Here is a 19,009-nt window from a genome sequence, read left to right on the forward strand (position 1 = left end):
TCTCTGAACTTGTACTTGAAAAGGTTCAAGTTCAAAATGGAATCACTCCGGGCGTCATTGGATGGTGTCCCTGGACATAAAGGATGCATACCTTCATGTTTCCAATATTCCCCCCCCCCCCCATCAGGCGTTCCTGAGATTTGCAGTGCAGGACTTTCACTACCAATTTCAGACGTTGCCGTTTGGGTTTTCCACGGCCCCGAGGGTTTTCACCAAGGTAATGGCGGAAATGATGGTGCTCCTGCGCAGGCAGGGGGTCACAATTATCCCATACTTGGACGATCTCCTAATAAAGGCGAGATCTCGGGAGAAGTTGCTGGACAGCGTGTCTCTGTCCATGAAGACGTTGCAGCTACACGGCTGGATTCTCAATATACCGAAGTCCCAGCTAGTTCCTACAACGCGTCTGACCTTTCTGGGCCTGATCCTAGACACAGACCAGAAAAAGGTTTTTCTTCCGATCGAAAAGGTTCAGGAACTCATGACCATGGTCAGGAACCTATTGAAACCAAAGAAGGTTTCAGTGCATCAGTGCACGCGGGTCCTGGGGAAGATGGTGGCTTCATACGAGGCCATCCCTTTCCGCAGTTTCCATGCGAGGACTTTTCAATGGGACCTCTTGGACAAGTGGTCCGGGCCCCATTTACAAATGCATCAAAGAATCACCCTGTCTCCCAGGACCAGGGTATCTCTCCTGTGGTGGCTGAACAGTGCTCACCTTCTAGAGGGTCGCAGGTTCGGCATTCAGGACTGGGTCCTGGTGACCACGGACGCAAGCCTCCGAGGCTGGGGAGCAGTGGCACTGGGGAGAAATTTCCAAGGTCTCTGGTCAAGCCTGGAGACTTGTCTCCACATCAACGTCCTGGAGTTGAGGGCCATATACAACGCCCTGCGTCAAGCGAAGAACTTACTTCGGAGAAGACCGGTTCTGATTCAGTCGGACAATGTCACGGCAGTGGCTCATATAAACCGTCAAGTCGGAACAAGGAGCAGAGTGGCGATGGCAGAAGCGACCAGGATTCTACGCTGTGCGGAAGGCCATGTAAGCGCGCTGTCAGCGGTGTTCATCCCGGGGGTGGACAACTGGGAGGCGGACTTCCTCAGCAGGCACGACCTGCATCCGGGGGAGTGGGGACTTCATCAAGAAGTCTTTGCACAGATCTCGGATCGGTGGGGCCTGCCTCAAATAGATATGATGGCGTCCCGTCTCAACAAAAAGCTAAAGTGGTATTGCGCCAGGTCAAGGGACCCTCAGGCGGTAGCGGTAGACGCTCTGGTGACACCTTGGGTGTTCAGATCGGTCTATGTGTTTCCTCCTCTTCCTCTCATACCCAAGGTGTTGAGAATTGTAAGAATAAGCAGGGTCAGAACAATCCTCATTGTTCCAGATTGGCCACGGAGGACTTGGTATCCGGAACTGCAAAAGTTGCTCACAGAGGATCCGTGGCCTCTTCCTCTAAGGCAGGACCTGCTGCAGCAGGGGCCCTGTCTGTTCCAAGACTTACCGCGGCTGCTTTTGACGGCATGGCGGTTGAACGCCGGATCCTAGCGGAAAAAGGAATTCCGGAGGAAGTCATTCCTACCCTGATCAAAGCTAGGAAAGACGTGACGTTGAAACATTATCACCGTATATGGCGGAAATATGTTGCTTGGTGTGAGGCCAGAGCTGCTCCTACGGAGGAGTTCCATTTGGGCCGTCTACTTCACTTCCTTCAAACAGGAGTGACCTTGGGCCTAAAATTAGGGTCCATAAAGGTACAGATTTCGGCCTTATCCATTTTCTTTCAAAGAGAATTAGCCTCTCTTCCTGAGGTACAGACTTTTGTGAAGGGGGTGCTGCATATTCAGCCTCCCTTTGTGCCTCCGGTGGCGCCTTGGGATCTTAACGTAGTGTTACGTTTCCTCAAGTCACCTTGGTTTGAACCACTTAAAACTGTGGAGTTGAAATACCTCACGTGGAAAGTGGTCATGTTGTTGGCGTTAGCTTCGGCGAGACGTGTTTCAGAATTGGCGGCTTTATCGCATAAAAGACCATACTTGGTTTTTCACGTGGATAGGGCAGAGTTGAGGACTCGTCCTCACTTTCTGTCAAAAGTGGTCTCATCTTTTCATGTGAACCAACCTATTGTCGTGCCTGTGGCTACAAGGGACTTGGAGGATTCCGAGTCCCTGGATGTAGTCAGGGCTTTGAAGATTTATGTGACCAGAACGGCTCGGATCAGGAAGACTGAAGCTTTGTTTGTTCTGTATGCGGCCAACAAGGTTGGCGCCCCTGCTTCAAAGCAGACTATATTGCTCGCTGGATCTGTAACACGATTCAGCAGGCGCATTCTTCGGCAGGATTGCAGTTACCGAAATCGGTTAAGGCCCACTCCACTAGGAAAGTGGGCTCTTCTTGGGCGGCTGCCCGAGGGGTCTCGGCATTGCAGTTGTGCCGAGCAGCTACTTGGTCGGGGACAAACACCCTTGCGAAGTTCTATAAGTTTGATACCCTGGCTGAGGAGGACCTCCTGTTTGCTCAATCGGTGCTGCAGAGTCATCCGCACTCTCCCGCCCGTTTGGGAGCTTTGGTATAATCCCATGGTCCTTACGGAGTCCCAGCATCCTCAAGGACGTTAGAGAAAATAAGATTTTACTTACCGGTAAATCTATTTCTCGTAGTCCGTAGAGGATGCTGGGCGCCCGTCCCAAGTGCGGACTTCCTCTGCAAGACTTGTATATAGTTAATGCTGACATAAGGGTTATGTTATAGTTTTCGGTGATACCGTGGCTATGTTGTTGTTCATACTAGGTAAGTTTATCACAAGTTATACGGTGTGATTGGTGTGGCTGGTATGAATCTCGCCCTTAGATTTACAAAAATCCTTCCTCGTACTGTCCATCTCCTCTGGGCACAGTTTCCCTAACTGAGGTCTGGAGGAGGGTCATAGAGGGAGGAGCCAGTGCACACCCAGAATCCAAAGCTTTCTTAAAGTGCCCTATCTCCTGCGGAGCCCGTCTATTCCCCATGGTCCTTACGGAGTCCCAGCATCCTCTACGGACTACGAGAAATAGATTTACCGGTAAGTAAAATCTTATTTAAAGCTGGATACACACCAACGGCCTTTGGTGCTACCACTTATGTTCTCTGACCACCAGGGGGGAACCCTTGGTGCTGAGAGCATCGGCAGAGGGTTGGTGCCAGTGCTATGACCATCAAGGAAGGGAAGGGTTGCTGCCACTGGTGCTGTGAGCATCAGGAGGCCCAGCCAACAGAAGCCCCACCCAGCATGAGCAGTGACCTAATATAAGGAAAGAAAACAGGAAAGAAAGGCCTATTTCCTTTACCTGTGTGCTCTTTAGAAAGCCAGCCCATTATGTAATTTGTAGAATACTTGGCACAGTTCAAGACGATCTATCATTGTGTACAGAGTATAGATTAATTGGCCACAGTTCTCAACAACATGTATATCTGCAGATGGCAGTGGTGGTTGGTCAATGTGTGTAAACAACCACCATGTTCCCCAAAAAAGAGCATGGCCACACAATGGTACCTTCAAATCACACAGTACACCACACAGTAGTTCCCCTTATGCATGTTATACCACACAGTAGTGCCCCTTATAAATGTTATGCCACACAGTAGAGCCCATTAACGGTATGCCACACAGAGCCTAGTCACGTTATGCCACACAGTAGAACCATTTATACACGTCACTCAGTTTTACATACAGTAAAATGTAATCACAATAATAGTTTAATACATAATAATGGAATTGCTAGAGGCAAGACTACTGTATATGATCAGAAATAAACTGAAAAATAAAACATACCTGTATTAACTAGTATAGCAAAGGATTTATCCAGCCAAACACAAAATAAATACACCCCTATGTAATATAAAGACATTGATAGGTCTAGGATGGACCCAGACTGAAGTGTATATGTGTGGCGGAAGTAGTAATACAGAACTGTTCCTCTTATCATTGTGTTTCTCGTTGTGTTTTTCCACATTTAAAACACTCATTTTCGTTTCTCACATTACTTATAAGTCCCATATTCTATAGCTCCAGCATATGATTACTATAAAATCACCTATCTTTGACTTTTAGTAACATTAGTTTTTCTGACATTCCTAAAGGAGGAAGTGATGTCATATGTAGTCCCCTAATTGATAAGGGTATAAATACCAGTAAAGTCCCAGTACAATACTTCCCTTGAGGAAGTCCTAATGGATGAAACGCGTTGCTCTCTAGACTGACCTCCACATAAAAGATAACAATCTTTTCTTACAGATATACTATTTGCACCTTGTTTTTAATATATATATATATATATATATATATATATATATATATATATATATATATATATTACACACACACAGTGCAATGGTACCCGGCACTCACATGAAAATGATTAAGTCCTGGTGCCCTCACGTTAGTTCCTTATTAAGGAACCAGAGTATATCGTTCGTAGGTGCGGCACTCACGGAAATAACAGAAATGCAGTAAGGGATTTATCAACGTTTCGGTTGTATTACCATTTTCAAGATACAAAACAGCACAATAAAATACCTCACCTTATAAAGCATATCACCCAGTGCATGGACGCTGTGCTGGCCGGGTGCCGTCATACTCCGCCCCACCGGAAGCGGGTTATGGCTCCCGTTATCGTCGCACATGAATGACGTTCCTGCAGTTCAGTGCAGGGCGTTAGTGTTCCCATCACCATAGTAACAGCAGCTTCTAGGTTCATTGTTTCATACTGGAGGACACAAAAATAGAAAAGGATAAATATGATACATAATCACATTCAAAATGCATATAGCTGTCATAATAAGTAAATACAGTGTATCAATATAATAGATCCACATCCCGCATGAATATTCCTACCAAAAAAATATTATCAAAAACGAATTCCTTCAAAGATTAGTAGGTTCAATAATCTTTCACCAGCCATTATAAAGACCTCTAAGAATTTATGGCCTATTGTTCAAACTGATATGACACTCCATTTAAATAAATATTCTCTTATGCCTTCTTATACAAAAGATAAAAATTTGACGGATTTACTAGAAGCTGCTGTTGTGACTATGGTGATGGGAACACTGACGCCTTGCACTGAATTGCAGGAACGTCATTCATGCGCAACGATAACGGGAGCCGTAACCCGCTATGTATGACGGCACCCGGCCAGCGCAGCGTCCATGCACTGGGTGATATGCTTTATAAGGTTATAAGGTTTATATTTTATTGTGCTGTTTTATATCTTGAAATGGTAATATAATCGAAACATTGATAAATCCCTTGCTGCATTTCTGTTATTTCCGTGAGTGCCGCACCTACGAACTATATATATATATATATATATATATATATATATATATATATATACAGGTTGAGTATCCCATATCCAAATATTCCGAAATACGGACTTTTTTGAGTGAGACTGAGATAGTGAAACCTTTGTTTTCTGATGGCTCAATGTACACAAACTTTGTTTAATACACAAAGTTATTAAAAATATTGTATTAAATGACCTTCAGGCTGTGTATATAAGGTGTATATGAAACATAAATGAATTGTGTGAATGTACACACACTTTGTTTAATGCACAAAGTTATAAAAAATATTGGCTAAAATGACCTTCAGGCTGTGTGTATAAGGTGTATATGAAACATAAATGCCTTCTGTGCTTAGATTTAGGTCCCATCGCCATGATATGTCATTATGGTATGCAATTATTCCAAAATACGGAAAAATCCGATATCCAAAATACCTCCGGTCCCAAGCATTTTGGATAAGGGAGACTCAACCTGTATATATATATATATATATATATATATATATAAATAAATAAATATAAATATATAAGGGCTTACTGCACCGGGTGCCTCCGTGATGATTCACATATGTAGCCAGCCAACGTGGCACTCCTGGTGACTTGTATAACAAAACTCGCAGGTAGGCAAGATACCTGAGGAAAATGCCTAAATAAACTCGGCATTGAAACGTTGTTATCCATACATTGCCTACCTGCGAGTTTTGTTATACAAGTCACCAGGAGTGCCACGTTGGCTGGCTATATATATATATATATATATATATATATATATATATATATGTGTGTGTATATATATATATATATATATATATATATATATATATATATATATATGTATATATATACTGCTCAAAAAAATAAAGGGAACACTAGAATAACACATCCTAGATCTGAATGAATGAAATATTTTTATTAAATACTTTGTTCTTTACATAGTTGAGTGTGCTGACAACAAAATCACACAAATTATCAATGGAAATCAAATTTATTAACCCATGGAGGTCTGGATTTGGAGTCGCACTCAAAATTAAAGTGGAAAAACACACTACAGGCTGATCCAACTTTGATGTAATGTCCTTAAAACAAGTCAAAATGAGGCTCAGTAGTGTGTGTGGCCTCCACGTGCTTGTATGACCTCCCTACAATGCCTGGGCATGCTCCTGATGAGGTGGCGGATGGTTTCCTGAGGGATCTCCTCCCAGACCTGAACTAAAGCATCCGCCAACTCCTGGACAGTCTGTGGTGCAATGTGGCGTATGTGGATGGAGCGAGACATGATGTCCCAGATGTGCTCAATTGGATTCAGGTCTGGGGAACGGGCGGGCCAGTCCATAGCATCAATGCCTTCGTCTTGCAAGAACTGCTGACACACTCCAGCCCTATGAGGTCTAGCATTGTCTTGCATTAGGAGGAACCCAGGGCCAACCACACCAGCATATGGTCTCACAAGGGGTCTGAGGATCTCATCTCGGTACCTAATGGCAGTCAGGCTACCTATGGCGAGCACATGGAGGGCTGTGCGGCCCCCCCAAAGAAATGCCACCCCACACCATTACTGACCCACTGCCAAACCGGTCATGCTGGAGGATGTTGCAGGCAGCAGAACGTTCTCCTTGGCGTCTCCAGACTCTGTCACATGTGCTCAGTGAGAATCTGCTTTCATCTGTGAAAAGCACAGGGCACCAGTGGCGAATTTGCCAATCTTGGTGTTCTCTGGCAAATGCCAAACATCCTGCACGGTGTTGGGCTGTAAGCACAACCCCCACCTGTGGACGTCAGGCCCTCATACCACCCCCATGGAGTCTGTTTCTGATTGTTTGAGTAGACACATGCACATTTGTGTCTTGCTGGAGGTCATTTTGCAGAGCTCTGGCAGTGCTCCTCCTGTTCCTCCTTGCACAAAGGCGGAGGTAGCGGGACTGCTACTGGGTTGTTGCCCTCCTACGGCCTCCTCCACGTCTCCTGATGTACTGGCCTGTCTCCTAGTAGCGCCTCTATGCTCTGGACACTACGCTGACAGACACAGCAAACCTTCTTGCCACAGCTCGCATTGATGTGCCATCCTGGATGAGCTGCACTACCTGAGCCACTTGTGTTGGTTGTAGACTTCGTCTCATGCTACCACTAGAGTGAAAGCACCGCCAGCTTTCAAAAGTGACCAAAACATCAGCCAGAAAGCATAGGAGCTGAGAAGTGGTTTGTGGTCACCACCTGCAGAACAACTCCTTTATTGGGGGTGTCTTGCTAATTGCCTATAATTCCCACCTGTTGTCTATTCCATTTGCACAACAGCATGTGAAATTGATTGTCAATCAGTGTTGCTTCCTAAGTGGATAGTTTGATTTCACAGAAGTGTAATTGACTTGGAGTTACATCGTGTTGTTTAATGGTTCCCTTAATTTCTCTGACGTCCTAGTGGATGCTGGGAACTCCGTAAGGACCATGGGAATAGCGGCTCCGCAGGAGACTGGGCACAAAAGTAAAGCTTTAGGACTACCTGGTGTGCACTGGCTCCTCCCCCTATGACCCTCCTCCAAGCCTCAGTTAGATTTTTGTGCCCGGCCGAGAAGGGTGCACACTAGGGGCTCTCCTGAGCTTCTTAGTGAAAGTTTAGTTTTAGGTTTTTTATTTTCAGTGAGACCTGCTGGCAACAGGCTCACTGCACCGAGGGACTAAGGGGAGAAGAAGCGAACCTACCTAAGTGGTGGTAGCTTGGGCTTCTTAGGCTACTGGACACCATTAGCTCCAGAGGGACCGAACACAGGCCCAGCCTCGGAGCTCGGTCCCAGAGCCGCGCCGCCGGCCCCCTTACAGAGCCAGAAGCAAGAAGAGGTCCGGAAAAATAGGCGGCAGAAGACATCAGTCTTCAACAAGGTAGCGCACAGCACTGCAGCTGTGCGCCATTGTTACTCAGGCACACTTCACACTTCGGTCACTGAGGGTGCAGGGCGCTAGGGGGGGGCGCCCTGAGCAGCAATGTAAACACCTTGGCTGGCATAAATACACCACATATAACCCCCAGGGCTATATGGATGTATTTTAACCCCTGCCAGAACTCACCAAAAAGCGGGAGAAAAGGCCGCCGAGAAGGGGGCGGAGCCTATCTCCTCAGCACACGGGCGCCATTTTCCATCACAGCTCCGCTGGAAGGACGTCTCCCTGACTCTCCCCTGCAGTCCTGCACTACAGAAAAGGGTAAAAAAGAGAGGGGGGCACTAATTTGGCGCAGTTTTAATACTAACAGCAGCTATAAAGGGAAAAGCACATTTTATAGTGGTATTCCTGTCTATATATAGCGCTCTGGTGTGTGCTGGCATACTCTCCCTCTGTCTCCCCAAAGGGCTAGTGGGGTCCTGTCCTCTATCAGAGCATTCCCTGTGTGTGTGCGGTGTGTCGGTACGATTGTGTCGACATGTTTGAGGAGGAAAATGAGATGGAGGCGGAGCAATTGCCTATTATAGAGTTGTCACCCCCTAGGGAGTCGACACCTGAGTGGATGAGCTTATGGATGGAATTGCGTGACAGTGTCAGCTCTTTACGACAGACAGTTGACGACATGAGACAGCCGGCTACTCAGCTTGTGCCTGTCCAGGGGTCTCAAACGCCATCAGGGGCTTTAAAACGCCCGTTACCTCAAATGGCAGACACAGACACGGATACTGACTCCAGTGTCGATGATGAGGAGACAAACGTGACTTCCACTAGGGCCACACGTTACATGATTGAAGCAATGAAAAATGTATTGCATATCTCTGATAATACAAGTACCACTAAAAAGGGTATTATGTTTGGTGAGAAAAAACTGCCTGTAGTTTTTCCTGTATCCGAGGAATTAAATAAAGTGTGTGATGAGGCGTGGGTTTCCCCCGATAAAAAACTGATAATTCCTAAAAGGTTATTGGCATCGTACCCTTTCCCGCCAAAAATGTATATACACTCACACGGGTGTTATACTGCGACCAGCAATCGCCTCAGCCTGGATGTGCAGTGCGGGCGTGGCGTGGTCGGATTCCCTGACTGAAAATATTGATACCCTAGATAGGGACAGTATATTACTGACAATAAGAGCATTTGAAGGATGCATTTTTATATATGCGTGATGCACAGAGGGATATTTGCCGACTGGCATCAAGAGTTAGCGCGCTGTCCATTTCTGCAAGAAGAGGTTTATGGACGCGGCAGTGGTCAGGTGATGCGGATTCTAAAAGGCACATGGAAGTATTGCCTTATAAGGGGGAGGAGTTATTTGGGGTAGGTCTGTCAGACCTGGTAGCCACGGCAACTGCTGGAAAATCCACATTTTTACCCCAGGTAGCTTCTCAACCTAAGAAGACGCCGTATTATCAGGTGCAGTCCTTTCGGCCCCATAAGGGCAAGCGGGCAAAAGGCGCCTCATTTCTGCCCCGTGGCAGAGGGAGAGGAAAAAGGCTGCAGCAAACAGCCAGTTCCCAGGAACAAAAGCCCTCTCCCGCCTCCGCAAAGTCCTCAGCATGACGCTGGGGCTTTACAAGCGGACTCAGGCACGGTGGGGGCCCGTCTCAAGAAATTCGAGACGTCTCCCCCTCGCCGTTTCATAAAGTCTGCTTTACCGACGTCTCCCTCAGACAGGGAGGCAGTATTGCAAGCCATTCACAGACTGTATTCCCAGCAGGTGATAATCAAGGTACCCCTGCTGCAACAGGGAAAGGGGTACTATTCCACACTATTTGTGGTACCGAAGCCGGACGGCTCGGTGAGACCAATTTTAAATCTAAAATCCTTGAACACTTACATACAAAGGTTCAAATTCAAGATGGAGTCACTCAGAGCAGTGATTGCAAACCTGGAAGAAGGGGACTATATGGTCTCTCTGGACATCAAAGATGCTTACCTACATGTCCCAATTTACCCTTCTCCAAGGGTACCTCAGGTTTGTGGTACAGAACTGTCACTATCAGTTTCAGACGCTGCCGTTTGGATTGTCCACGGCACCCCGGGTCTTTACCAAGGTAATGGCCGAAATGATGATACTCCTTCGAAAGAAGGGAGTTTTAGTTATCCCTTACTTGGACGATCTCCTGATAAGGGCAAGATCCAGGGAACAGTTGGAAGTCGGGGTAGCACTATCTCAGATAGTGCTGCGGCAGCACGGTTGGATTCTCAATATTCCAAAATCGCAGCTGATCCCGACGACACGCCTTCTATTCCTAGGGATGATCCTGGACACAGTCCAGAAAAAGGTGTTTTCTCCCGGAGGAGAAAGCCAGGGAGTTATCCGAACTAGTCAGAAACCTCCTAAAACCAGGCCAAGTGTCAGTGCATCAGTGCACAAGGGTCCTGGGAAAAATGGTGGCTTCCTACGAAGCCATTCCATTCGGCAGATTCCACGCAAGAACTTTCCAGTGGGACCTGCTGGACAAATGGTCCGGATCGCATCTTCAGATGCATCAGCGGATAACCCTGTCACCAAAGACAAGGGTGTCTCTCCTGTGGTGGTTGCAGAGTGCTCATCTTCTAGAGGGCCGCAGATTCGGCATTCAGGACTGGGTCCTGGTGACCACGGATGCCAGCCTGCGAGGCTGGGGAGCAGTCACACAGGGAAGAAATTTCCAGGGCTTGTGGTCAAGCCTGGAGACATCACTTCACATAAATATTTTGGAGCTAAGGGCCATTTACAATGCCCTAAGCCCAAGCAAGACCTCTGCTTCAAGGTCAGCCGGTGCTGATCCAGTCGGACAACATCACGGCAGTCGCCCACGTAAACAGACAGGGCGGCACAAGAAGCAGGAGGGCAATGGCAGAAGCTGCAAGGATTTTTCGCTGGGCGGAAAATCATGTGATAGCATTGCCAGCAGTGTTCATTCCGGGAGTGGACAACTGGGAAGCAGACTTCCTCAGCAGGCACGACCTCCACCCGGGAGAGTGGGGACTTCACCCAGAAGTCTTCCACATGATTGTAAACCATTGGGAAAAACCAAAGGTGGACATGATGGCGTCCCGCCTAAACAAAAAATTGGACAGGTATTGCGCCAGGTCAAGGGACACTCAGGCAATAGCTGTGGACGCTCTGGTAACACCGTGGGTGTACCAGTCAGTGTATGTGTTCCCTCCTCTTCCTCTCATACCAAAAGTACTGAGAATTATAAGACGGAGGGGAGTAAGAACTATACTTGTGGCTCCGGATTGGCCAAGAAGGACTTGGTACCCGGAACTTCAAGAGATGCTCACGGAGGACCCGTGGCCTCTACCTCTAAGAAGGGACCTGCTCCAGCAAGGACCCTGTCTATTCCAAGACTTACCGCGGCTGCATTTGACGGCAGGGCGGTTGAACGCCGGATCCTGAAGGAAAAAGGCATTCCGGATGAAGTCATCCCTACCCTGATCAAGCCAGGAAGGATGTAACCGCAAAGCATTATCACCGCATTTGGCAAAAATATGTTGCGTGGTGCGAGGCCAGTAAGGCCCCGATGGAGGAATTTCAACTAGGTCGATTCCTGCATTTCCTGTAAACAGGAGTGTCTATGGGCCTAAAATTGGGGTCCATTAAGGTTCAAATTTCGGCCCTGTCAATTTTCTTCCAGAAAGAACTAGCTTCACTGCCTGAAGTTCAGACGTTTGTAAAAGGGGTACTGCATATACAGCCTCCTTTTGTGCCTCCAGTGGCACCTTGGGATCTCAATGTAGTTTTGGGGTTCCTAAAGTCACATTGGTTTGAACCACTTGAATCTGTGGGTTAAAATATCTCACATGGAAAGTGGTCATGTTGTTGGCCCTAGCCTTGGCCAGGCGCGTGTCAGAATTGGCGGGCTTTATCCTGTAAAAGCCCTTATCTGATCTTCCATTCAGACAGGGCGGGATTGAGGACTCGTCCTCATTTTCTCTCTAAGGTGGTTTCAGTGTTTCATCTGAACCAACCTATTGTGGTACCTGCGGCTACTAGTGACTTGGAGGACTCCAAGTTGTTGGACGTAGTCAGGGCCTTGAAAATATATGTTTCCAGGACGGCTGGAGTCAGGAAATCTGACTCGCTGTTTATCCTGTATGCACCCAACAAGCTGGGTGCTCCTGCTTCTAAGCAGACTATTGCTCGTTGGATTTGTAGTACAATTCAGCTTGCACATTCTCTGGCAGGCCTGCCACAGCCAAAATCTGTAAAAACCCATTCCACAAGGAAGGTGGGCTCATCTTGGGCGGCTGCCCGAGGGGTCTCGGCGTTACAACTTTGCCGAGCAGCTACTTGGTCAGGGGCAAACACGTTTGCAAAATTCTACAAATTTGATACCCTGGCTGAGGAGGACCTGGAGTTCTCTCATTCGGTGCTGCAGAGTCATCCGCACTCTCCCGCCCGTTTGGGAGCTTTGGTATAATCCCCATGGTCCTTACGGAGTTCCCAGCATCCACTAGGACGTCAGAGAAAATAAGAATTTACTTACCGATAATTCTATTTCTCGTAGTCCGTAGTGGGTGCTGGGCGCCCATCCCAAGTGCGGATTGTCTGCAATACTTGTACATAGTTATTGTTACAAAAATCGGGTTATTATTGTTGTGAGCCATCTTTTCAGAGGCTCCTCTGTTATCATGCTGTTAACTGGGTTCAGATCACAGGTTGTACGGTGTGATTGGTGTGGCTGGTAGGAGTCTTACCCGGGATTCAAAATCCTTCCTTATTGTGTACGCTCGTCCGGGCACAGTATCCTAACTGAGGTTTGGAGGAGGGTCATAGGGGGAGGAGCCAGTGCACACCAGGTAGTCCTAAAGCTTTACTTTTGTGCCCAGTCTCCTGCGGAGCCGCTATTCCCATGGTCCTTACGGAGTTCCCAGCATCCACTACGGACTACGAGAAATAGAATTATCGGTAAGTAAATTCTTATTTTTTTTGAGCAGTGTGTATATATATATATATATATATATATATATATATATAAATTTTATTTTACTTTTTTTGTCTGTTTTTGTTCAATCCTTGTCTCTCCAAGGCTGTTCTTTCTTGCCATTTTTAAACATAAGCTGAGATTTTAACTGTATGTGTAAAAATAAATTGTTACTATTTATATATAAAAAAAGAAAGATTCTGTTGGTCATTAACCTAGTATTTGGACAGTTTTTTATTTTTTTAAACTAATACTCTGCAATAACCAAGTTAGATTCCCACAGGTGACGCTGGTTATGTCCCCTCCCCCCCCCTTTTTTTTCAAGTGTATGTCTGTGTATGTATGTGTGTGTATATATATATATATATATATATATATATATAATGTGTGTGTATACATATACTGTATACTTGTGTGTGTGTGTGTGTGTGTGTGTGTGTGTGTGTGTATATATATATGTATATGTATATATGTGTGTGTGTGTTTTTGTAAAATCTGGTAAGTTATCTCCATATTAATTATATTATGGACTGTGACATAAAGTGGAATGTTTGCTGATCATATATTATATAATATGGGATCCGTTCCATACTGGCGTTCAGCATCCCGACACTGCTCAGAATGCCGACGCCGGCATCCCGACATGGATCGAAATGCTGGTTCCGGAATCCCTATCGACCTCCGCTGGGAGTCCTTATTGGCAAGCCACGGGGGGAGGGTTAGGGTTAGGCTGTGGGGAAGGTTAGGTTTTTCCCCCCGATGGAGGGTTAAGGTTAGGCGCTGAAGACACTATCAGCAGCAGCTGCTCTTCACGCTGCTGCTGCCTGTCATACAGTTTGACAGACGCAGGCTACTGCAGCAACCGTGCACACCAGCAAGGTAGCAGAGCGGGGAGAGCACTTCTCTGTCCAGCCCGCCGCCTTTCTGCTTTGCAGACCTCGCTGAGTGGGAAGCTCTGGCCCTACTGGTCTGGCAACTCCAGTGATGTCTTCTGCTTCTCCATACCCCGCAGCGCTGCAGCTGCTCGTACTGTAGTATAGAGACAAGTTAATGGTGGACTCATTTATAGCAACTCCCTGTATGTTGTATAGAGTCATTAACTTGTTTTCTGTATTGAGGCTTCTAGATTCCTGAATGTAGCATTCGTGCTAGTAATTTTTTTCAGAGCATGATTCAGTGTAATCTTGGGGTGAATTGCTGAGATGCCCACTCCTGGGAAGTTTGCCAGTTCTCACTGTAGAATGATGCACTCAGATGGTGTCCCATCCTGTCAGAACAGCAGCAGCATTTGCTTCTTCGGGAACACTACAGATGTCTGATGATTGTTCTCCATGGCAAACCTAAAGGCTAGAAAATAAGTTGCCAAAGGTTCCCCTTTTATATATAGGTAGTAATAAGGTCGGTAGTAGAGCAGAAATCCACCCTGTTCTGCCCCCATACATATGATGTCATGATGAGAGGACGGGGCTGCTGAAACCAGAGTGAAGCTGAGTGTCTGCAGCATCTCTCTATAGGCTGCAATTGCAGTTCCACGCACTCTGCAAGCCCGATGAAGATGCCACGGGCAGCGATGTGCCACCCCCTAGGGGGACTGGTGGCAAGACTTCATCAAATAACGAAGTGTACTTGATTAGAAGCATGATTCAATACACCTTCTTCATTGATATGAAAGCAGTATGGGTGTCTGTACTTTTTTACACGTCTTCATGTTGGCTAGCTTCTAGTCAAATTTTCAGATTTGGTGGGGACTAAATGATTGATATGTTTGGTATGTAAAAATAAAGTGCACTGTCTCTTTATACATAACTTTTTAATTTTGTTACTTCCCATAATTTACTCAAAACTAAATCTTTTAAGACATTGGAAGCTTGGAGCTAAATGACCCTTAACATAACTACATAAAAACAGTTTATATCTGGACACCACAGACTGACTGTACATTGCAGTATTTCCTGTCATCACTGTTGTAAGCACATGGCATTACAGCTCCCGGTATGATGTGTAAGCCAGTCATTACCCTCCCTGGTAAAAATCTATTCACCAGAATTATACCTAATACAGGTTGAGTATCCCTTATCCAAAATGCTTGGGACCAGAGGTATTTTGGATATCGGATTTTTCCGTATTTTGGAATAATTGCACACCATAATGAGATATCATGGCGATGGGACCCAAGTCTAAGCACAGAATGCATTTATGTTACATATACACCTTATATACACAGCCTGAAGGTCATTTTAGCCAATATTTTCTATAACTTTGTGCATTAAACAAGGTGTGTGTACATTCACACAATTCATTTATGTTTAATATACACCTTATACACACAGCCTGAAGGTCATTTAATACAATATTTTTAATAACTTTGTGTATTAAACAAAGTTTGTGTACATTGAGCCATCAAAAAACAAAGGTTTCACTATCTCACTCTCACTCAAAAAAGTCCGTATTTCGGAATATTCCGTATTTCGGAGTATTTGGATATGGGATTCTCAACCTGTATAACTTTCAATACTGAATTGCTACAGAGACAGAAAAAAGAAAATAAAAATATGTTTCTTCTGCAGGGTCCACAGTAGTATCCACAGGATATACATTGGGATATGAGGTAGCGTCAACGGATTGGCACCAACAATCAAAAGCTTTCGGCCTCCCGGAATGCAGCAGGCCAGTCCCCTATATCTCCGCCTCCTGGCTCAGGCAATTCAGGTTGTTGGGTTTTTTTTGGTGCGGCAGGAGCCGGACCACGATCTTTGGGCTGCTGATTCTTTGGCAGCCATAAGCTTTTTATTTAATTTATTTTTATAGTCTCACATTTTTGAGCAAGTTTTCTAAAAAGTGTCTTACACGCATCTTAGAAATAGTCGCTCCAACAACTCTCCGCCAGGTTGCGACAACGCTTACCCTCATGTACAGTGCTGTTTTGGCGGGCTTCACTATGAATGTACTATCAAGTCCAGCTGACATTACCAGGCTGTGGCCAGAGAACAGGGAGAAGGTAAGGCGTTGGTTCCGCTTAACGGGTTAAGACGCTTGACACAGCCGCACTGCTACGGGATGAGACACAGCTGCCAGCTCAGGTGCACCAGCGCTAGGCCCCAGGGATCATAGACTCCAGGGATTAGTGTGAGGCCAGGATCCCTGGGGTTGATGTCAGCAGTGGGGTGTAAGGTGCTCCACTGGTCGCCCCTCCCCCGGTTCATGACCAGTTTCTGCTGAGTTTCTCGCCATGAACCGATTTCCCACTTCCGTCTGAGACGCTGTGTATCTAAAGGACCCAGTCGCAGCATAGACGGTTGTGTAACTGGTGTGTCAGTGTTCACTTGGCCATTATTGCTGTATGGATCCACTCAGTGTTCACTAACGTATTGATCGATCCTGGAAGCGGGGTGAAGTCTCCCTGTATCCCACTCTCCTGAGGCAGTTGATACAGCACTAAGTCTCTACCTACCATCGGGGTACGAGTAGTTGGCTAAATGCCTGATGCATATGAGTCTGTAAACTATTGCTGCTGTTTCTTTCGCTGTGCGACTGACGACGTTATAAATCCTATATAAGGTAATGCAGTGATAAGTTTCTCCTACATACCTGAAGTGTATCTGTAGTTGAACATGTGCTCATATTGCTTATTATACTAATGTATAACTTGTGAATGATTGCTAGTGTGATTGCTGACTTTTACGTATAATCCTGTCAGTTTCTGTGTTATATCCGATCCTCAATGCTGGTGCAAGGCAGGGAGGGATCGGATTGTATATAACTTTAGCAAGCCGTAAAGTGATTTCAGTCACAAATTGTGTAGTTAACACCATACGGGTGTGTCATTTGTTTACCATGTCTAAGAGAGGCAAGGGTGAGGAGGATACACTCTCCACAGCAGCACCAACACTGATTTCATGTTTGTCCTGCAAAGCAGGGTTAACTTCTCAGGATCTGGTTCAAAATGGATTATATGCAGGCACAGGTTCAAGTTGAACCCACATGGGCTTCTTTTGCACAGACATCCAATATAGCTGACCGGATAATGCCAGCTCCTATAACAGGGATAGGTTACCCAGTTAACCCTTACATGCAACACTCGCCCTAGGTCATGACACATCCAGTTCATGGGTCTGCAGCCTTTCAACAAAAACAGGCTGAAATGACTGGGGATAAATCACACAGACATGAAACAACATCTTCACAGTCTACACATGTTTCAGAAGGGGACACTTCGGAGGATGAGGATGTCTCCTCACATTCTTGTTCTGCATACAGAGATGAGGATGAAGGTCCCAGCTCAGTGTATATTCCTGAGTTAATTATTGCTATGAAATACATTCTATCCTTAGAGGAGGCAGCAGAGCCTTTGTTACCTGTGTTTAAACATCCCAAAACAGTCAAAACTGAAATGCCGGAGTCAGGAAGCTGACGGAGATTATGCAAGAGGCTTGGGTCACACCCCGTAAGAAGTTCAGAATTCCAAAGAAATGGAATTCCCATTATCCTCTTCCATCTGAGGACTGTTTAAAAAGGGAGGTGGCTCCTAAGGTTGATACGCATGTTATTCGACTGGTGTGTAAATCTACATTGCCTCTGCCTTCAACATCTTTAAATGATGTTACGGATAGAAAGTTAGATGGTTTTCTAAAAAATATTTTTTCCTTGTCTGGGGCAGTTGTAAGACCAGCCATGGTTTTAGCCTGGATGGCAAAAGCAGTGGTGGCCTGGGGTGATGCACTGGAGGATGATCTCTCATTGGCATCTAGAGAGCAAAAATCCCATATTGCACATATTAAAGGAAGAAGTGGCCTTGGACATGGGTACAATTGCTTCTCAAGCATCAGCCTCATCAATAGCAGCACGCAGAGCTGTCTGGCTACGTACTTGGAAGGCTGACTCAGAGTCCAAGAAGGTTCTAGAGTCTTTGCCTTTTGCTGGAGATATTCTTTATGGTGTAGAATTAAACCGTATTCTGGAGTCAGAGGCAGATTCTAAGAAAGCAAACCAGAATATAAGCCATCTGCCTGATGGCGCTGGCCTCCACCTGGGGGATACATTTTGCACAGATCTGGCAGCAGTCCACCACAGATGCCTGGGTGCAAGAAGCGGTATCTCACGGTTATGCGTTTGCCTTCAAAAACACCCTCCACAAAGATTCTTTTGTACCACCCAGTCTTCAGTGGAAACGAAGGCCAAGGCCTTGCAAGAGGCAGTTCAGAGGTTGCTTCAATCAGGAGTGATAATTCCAGTTCCTGTTCATGCGCAACAAGGGCGAGGTTTCACTTCCAACCTGTTTTAATACAGAAGCCGAATGGGTCGTTTTGGCCTATACTCAATCTCAAGGCGCTGAACAAGTACATTTGGGTGCCTCGTTTTCATATGGAGACTTTACGTTCCATTATTTTGGCCATGGAGCCGGGGGATTTTATGGTATCCCTGGATATCCAGGATGCTTACCTGCATGTTCCTATAGCACAGTCCCATCAGTGCTATCTGAGGTTTGCTATCCTCCGGCAACACTTTCAGTTTCAGGCCCTACCATTTGGACTGGCCACAGCTCCAAGAGTGTTCACCAAAATTATGGCGGTAATGGTGGCTTATCTTCGTTGACAGGGGATAAGGTTTTTTCCATACCTCGACGACTTGTTAATCTTGGCGCAGTCTCAGGAATTGCTTCAGTGCCATCTGCAGAAGACAATAGCTTGTTTACAGAACCATGGCTGGCTCATAAATTGCACGTAGTCGTCCCTGGTTCCGTCACAATGAATGACGCATTTGGGGGCGGTATTGGATTCCGGGCTTCAGAGAGTGTGTTTACCTCTGAACAAAATATCCACAATACAGTTGTGGAT

At 46.0% G+C, this 19,009-nt stretch overlaps 1 protein-coding gene and 1 long non-coding RNA gene across 3 annotated transcripts in view; one reads left to right on the plus strand and one right to left on the minus strand.

Moving 5' to 3' along the window:
- EXOC2 (exocyst complex component 2) overlaps positions 1-19,009 on the plus strand; it is a 546,170-nt gene that overhangs the window by 279,642 nt on the left and 247,519 nt on the right. The window lies entirely within an intron of this gene.
- Positions 1-19,009, minus strand: part of LOC134927929 (uncharacterized) — a 158,729-nt gene that overhangs the window by 36,009 nt on the left and 103,711 nt on the right. Inside the window, exon 2 of the long non-coding RNA XR_010177779.1 lies at positions 4,562-4,746. This is a non-coding gene — a long non-coding RNA (uncharacterized LOC134927929). The remainder of the gene's footprint in view (positions 1-4,561; positions 4,747-19,009) is intronic.

Source organism: Pseudophryne corroboree, chromosome 5 (assembly GCF_028390025.1).
Source record: "Pseudophryne corroboree isolate aPseCor3 chromosome 5, aPseCor3.hap2, whole genome shotgun sequence".
Taxonomy (NCBI): Eukaryota; Metazoa; Chordata; class Amphibia; order Anura; family Myobatrachidae; genus Pseudophryne; species Pseudophryne corroboree.